Below are 6,264 nucleotides of genomic sequence, written 5' to 3' on the forward strand. Positions count from 1 at the left end.
TTTTAATCTCCAAATTCTCTCTCCCTCCAATTTTTCTTCCACCCATTGAGAATGGAAACTATCGGGTATCAATTAGGCACGTGAAGTCATTTAAAATGTTTAATAGATGCTAGATTTCTTCCTTTTTTTCCATCGCTACCATTCCACCAATGACCCCCTCCCACCACCAACAGAACATTTCATTGTAACATCCAAGTATAAGAGAGCAAATCAGATGGACACATCAGTCTTACCTGGAAGCATAGGCCTCCTTCAGCCCCAGTATATCACCCCTTCTCCAAGATCATTCGCCTTTGGAGGTCGTGATTAGTCAACGGATTAATTAGAGTTCTGAAGCTTTTCAAAGTTGTTCTTCTACCTTATTTTGGTCCCATTGTAAATAATTCTGGCCTTACTTTAAGCTCTATCAATTCATAAAAGTCTTTCCAAATTTCTCTTAATTTTTCGAATTATTCAATAAAGGAGATTCTTCTCCCAGAAATCCCGGTCAAAGAAGCCCAGAGAACTTCTGAGACAACTTTGTCTGCCAAGCAAATGCCCACATAAGACAATGTGGTACCATAGATGTAGTGCTGAGCCCAGAGTTAGAAAGATCTGATTCAAATCTCATATAGATCTAAGATTCTAACATCTGTGGATGTGATATTGGACAAGTCATTTTTCTAGGACCTGTTTCCCACGTGGAATCTCTTATTCTGTAAACCGAGTCCGGATTCTAGTTCTACTCTCTGTTATTGGTATAACCTTAAAAAGTCAGAATTCTATCTCTTATGGCCTCATTTATAAGCTGAAGGAAGGCATTAAACTTCACTGTGCCTCAGTTTCCCTACCTATAAAACAATGGGTTAGTCCCAATTACGTCTCAGATGCCTTTCTGCTCTTAATATATGACACTAATATGTTTTTTTATTACAGTTTTTTATTTACAAGTTATATGCATGGGTAATTTTTCAGCATTGACAATTGCAAAACCTTTTGTTCCAACTTTTCCCCTCCTTCCTCCCACCCCCTCCCCCAGATGGCAGGTTGACCCATACATGTTAAATATGTTAAAGTATAAGTTAACATGTCCATACAGTTATTTTGCTGTACAAAAAGTCGGACTTTGAAATAGTGACACTAATATGTTGCAGAATTCTCCAATTAGCTTGGGAAGAAGGTAGATCTTGTGCCTTAGTAGTTTCTGAAGGGGTTTTAAGCTGGGACAGAGTATATCTATTTTTGATGAACCCTCCTATAGAGGTGACATCCCTTCCCACGAAGCCCACTACTCATGGCACCCTTGCCCTAGTAAAAGGAGCTTCAAGCTCCCCAGGAAGAGGGACTCAATTGACCTACTGGATTCCATCCTGATATGGAATGGTGACAGTCACCTTCCCCTTGTTCTTTGGAAATCCATCTTCATCCGAGGCTCCCCCCATCAAGATCTTCAATCCCATCCACCCCCTGGATGCAGAAGGTAATAGATAGACTTCACTTGATCTGACCTTGGAGGAAGGAAACAAATTAATGTAGCTTAAAATAAATTCTTGGAATCGGTGGCTGTTTTTTCTTCCCCGCTCCCTTTCCCTGAGTGCATCTCAAACCCTGCATTACAGTGCAAAAATCAATACCCCCTTCTGACATGAGCCAGCGCCTAGATCATCAGCCACCCCCTTATCTTTTAACCTTCAGCTCCCTGGCTCACACACAGAAGCCTCAGCTCATACTCTCATCCCTATCTGCAGCCCGGTCCTGCACATCGTCGGAAGAGGGAGAGCCGCCTCCCTGTCAATCCTCCCTCCCCCAACCCTCCAGCAGCAGCCGCTCGGAGCCAAGTTCTGAAGCAGGGTCCCGGTGCCAAGAAAAAGATACCACGCCAGGCTCAAATCTCAGCGCCCTGGGCTTCTGCCCTGCTGTGGATGAATAGAACAATCAGTGCTGAGTCACTCGGCCTGCTGGTCAGCCGGCTGATTCCAAGGACCAGGACCAAGGTCATTGCCTAGATCACAGACCTCCCCAGAGCCCATGCGGTCACTCAGGCTTCCTGGGGTAAGCTCAAGCTTGGTACAGGAAGGGAATGGTGACAGTAGCCATGGGAAGAAGAAACTGGATGTTTTAGGATGGGGAGATTTGGGATGACGTGCTCACTGGCGGACAAAGGGTCGATGCTGAGAAACAGTGGGTTTATACTGGTAAAAATATGGACTTGAATTCAGGGTTCAAATCCAGCCTCTGGTTTTTACTAGCTGTGTGAGCTTGAGCAAGTCACTGAAACTCTCTGGGATTCAATTTCCTCATCTATAAAATGAGAGAGCTTCCATTTGCCTCCTACTAGATCTAGATGAATGGGGTCTTTCACTGTCCTGGGTCTCAATGTCCTCACCCCTAAAAATAGCTTCTTAGACCCCTTCCCCCTCTAGAGCAAAGATCCAAAGATCACTATGGCTGAATCTCTTCAAAGAAACCTAAACCCATATTTTTACCAATATAAACCCACTGTCTCTCAGGTTCTACCCTTTGTAAACCCACTCACAAAGACTTTGGTTAGATTCAAACACTCCACAACTCAACAAGCCAACAGGAAAAACAGAGAGGAGGAAGTCCTGTATCCAGGACGAGGGAAGCAATGGATTGTGAAACTCAATCTGTTCAAAAGAGAACAAATCTGGGGTGGTTGCTATTGAGTCATCCCAGTCATGCCTGACTCCCCATGACCCTATTTGGAGTTTTCTTAGCAAAGATACAGAAGTTATTTACCATTTCCTTCTCCAGTTCATTTTACAAATGAGGAAACTAAGGCAAATAGGCTTAAATGACTTTTTCAGGATCCCACATTTAGTCCGTATCTGAGACCAGATTTGAATTTTGGTTCTCCTTGCTCCAGGACCAGTATTCTATCCATTGCATGTCCTAGCTGCCCACAAATCTGGGGTATCTGAGTTCAAATCAAGCCTAGATGTGTGAGCAACTCTCTTAATTCTGTTTGCCTCAGTTTTCTCACCTGTAAAATAGGGACAATAACATCACTTACCTCTCAGGATTGTTGTGAGAATCAAATGACGTATTTATAAAGTGCTTAACATAGTGATTGGCATGTAGTTAGTGCTTAATAATTGCTTCTTGCATTCTTTTTCTCCTCCTCTGCCTCTCCCTTTTCCCGTGACCTCTGGTGCTTTTTTCTATTGTTCCCAAACTCCCCTTCAACCTAGCTCCATCATTTCTGCCTTTTTCTGATGCTCACAAAAGCCCTTCTCAGAAAGGCAATGCTCTCCCCAGCAGAATACACTCTTGGGTTTGGCAAACCAAGAGCCCTTCGCCATAATTAAGTGGTCAAAACTAAAAGATTTTAGAAGGAGCAATAAAAGTGGTCAGCTCTATGAAAACTGTCCAAACTAGCAAGAAAAGAAATGTCCTTCAGATCGGCAAAGACCGTCTCTTCCCAGCAGGGGATGATGAGGAGGGAGAGAGCTCCAGCATGAATGACAGTGACTCAGTCATATTACGGAACTTCCAGATGAGAAGAGTCCTTCTGCCAGGGCAAGTTCTTACAGAAATGATCCTAGAACACTGAGGTTAAATAAGTTGCCCAGAGGCATACATCCATAATAATAATAATAATAATAATAATAAAAGAAGCAGCCATTATTGATATGGCTGTGGAAAGATAAGCTTGTTAATACACTGTTGATGTTTATTAACAATAAATAGATCAAACCTTCTTGGGAAAATCATTTGGAACCATATGGGGAAAATCACTTAATTTATAATCTATAGACATCAAAAATGGAAAGACCCTAGTTTACCAAAATATTCACAGAAGCGATTTTTGTGGTAACTTAAAAAAAAAAAAACCCTGGAAACAGAGTAAGTGCCTATTCATTGGAGAATGGCTGAACTAATTTTGGCATGCAAATATGGCGGATTTTGACTATGTCATAGTCATTTTGTCAGTAAACATTTAATATTCATTTACTGAGTGCCAGAGAGAAGTAGTGAGGTGGTACAGTACACAGAGCACTAAGTCTGGAGTTAGGAGGGCTCTTCTTCCTCTGTTCTTATCTAGTCTCAAACACTTACAGCTAGGTGACTCTGGGCAAGTCACTTAATCCTTTTTGCCTTAGTTTCCTCAACTGTAAAATGAGTTGAAGAAGGAAATGGCAAACTTCTCCAGTATCTCTGCCAAGAATACTCCAGATGGGGTCATGAAGAGTCAGACATGACTAAAAAATGACTGAACATGTGTCAGATTTTGGAAATACTAAGTTAGATGGGGAGGAATATCGGTCATTAAAGAGCTCACGTTCTAATGGCACAGACCTCGTGTAAATAACAGGGAACCTATAAAATATATAGCAAATGGAACAGAGTAGAGAGAATAGTACTACTTAACAGCTGGAGGGAAAGGGAGACCAGAAGAGCTAGAAGGTGGGATTTGAGCTGAGACTGGAAGGAAGCCAGGGGAATTATAAGAGAGAGCTTAGGGAATAGAGCATTCCAGTCATACAAACAAGAGATATCTTCATAGAATTTGTGGAGGGGAGGAAAATGTAAAGGGAAGAAGAAGCTTGAAATGCTAACAGAGCTGATGGAGATAATAGAGAGCCACTGGAGTTCATTGAGCAAGGGAAAAGATGATGTGGTCAGATCTTTGGTTCAGAAAAGTGATCGCAACAGCTGTGTGGAATATGGATTGGAGAGGAGAGAAACAGAGCAGGAAAGCTAATTAGAAAGCAAAAAGTCTAGTCAAGAGGTAGCAAGAGTCTGAATTGTAGTGGTGACCATGTGCATAGAGAGAAGGGAACATAATAAAGGAGAGAGATTATGAAAATGGCAAAATGGCAGAAATGGCAAGATTGGAAAGTGGGCTGGATTGGAATTGTTCAGTCAATTCACATTAAGGTAACACCTCCTGTGAACCCACACAGGGTTTACACAAAGGTAAAAGTGGTCCCTATTCGTGGGAGATCACAATTTAAGGGGTGGGGGGAATCATGCAAAAGCTGTGATATAGACAGGATAAATTGGAGATAATCAAGGGAGGGAAAGCCTTAAGGCTAAGGGGGTCTGGGAAGTTTTCTTGCAGAAGGTGGGGATTAAGTTGAGACTTGAAGGAAGCCAGCAGGTGGAGATGAGGAGGGAGAGAGCTCCAGCATGAATGACAGTGACTTCAGTCAAACTACAGAACTTCCAGGGGAGGAAATTTATTCTGCTAGGGCAGATCCTTACCGGCGCCATGCTTTATACTCTTAGAAATTAACCTAGAGCACTAGGGTTAAATAATTTGTCCAGAGGCACACATCCATAATACCTGTTAGAAGTAGAATTTGAACCTCAGTCTCCTTGGTTATAAAAGCAGCTCTCTGTCCATTATGCCATAATTTTTCTGGGGTTCCCTAGGAAATGACAACTATGAAGATTTCAGAATAATATGGGAAGTCTTGTACATAATGGTACATAGCAAAGAAAGCCAGGAGAATATGAGTGATACAAAATGACTACATTATGCAAAACAGAACGATGTTAAAATCCATCAGTCAATCAGCAAACACTTATATGCCATGGATCAGAATTCACTTGAATTCTCCAGGTTGGTTCTCTATCAGAACCTGCTTTCTAACATGTCCTGGTCTCAAGTTTAAAGACTGGGAACCTTCCCCACGGCCCTTTCCAACTCCTGATTAGGTAGAAGGTATCCTGGATATTAGACTCCATCAGGAAAGAGAGAGAGCTGGTTCTGAGAAAGGGAGCAGGAAGATGGCACAATAGATAGTTGTATAACCCTAGGCAAGTCATTTGACCTTATCTACCTCAGTTTTCCCATCTATAAAATGAGCTAGAGAAGGAAATAGCAAATCACTCCTGTGTCTTTATCAAGAAAATCTCAAAAGGGATTATGAAGAGCTGGCTGCCACTGAAATAACTGAAGATCAATCAATGGATGCTCAACCCTCTGACCTTTGAATTGATTTCATGGGGAAGTCAACAGCTTTAGCCATTTTTACTCTGACCTATTAGGCTCCTATTAGTGGGTCAGGAGGTGCTCCCGATGCCTGCAAATTGGGGCCAGGGTTGGCTTCGGGCCCAAGCCCTTTAGTCAATTTGGCAACCTCTCAAATTGGCAGCACTTTGGGGAAAACTCTTTATTGCCCTACCTTGTTTGCTAAATCTGGCTTATGGCCATTTGTAAAAGGCCCGACCCATTTGGGCTGTGTGGCCATGGGGGCGTGGAGGTTATTATTTTTACATTTTGGTTTTATATCCCTTTCATCCCACTTTGCATAC

The sequence above is a fragment of the Antechinus flavipes genome, chromosome 1 (genome assembly GCF_016432865.1).
Source record: "Antechinus flavipes isolate AdamAnt ecotype Samford, QLD, Australia chromosome 1, AdamAnt_v2, whole genome shotgun sequence".
Lineage (NCBI taxonomy): Eukaryota > Metazoa > Chordata > Mammalia > Dasyuromorphia > Dasyuridae > Antechinus > Antechinus flavipes.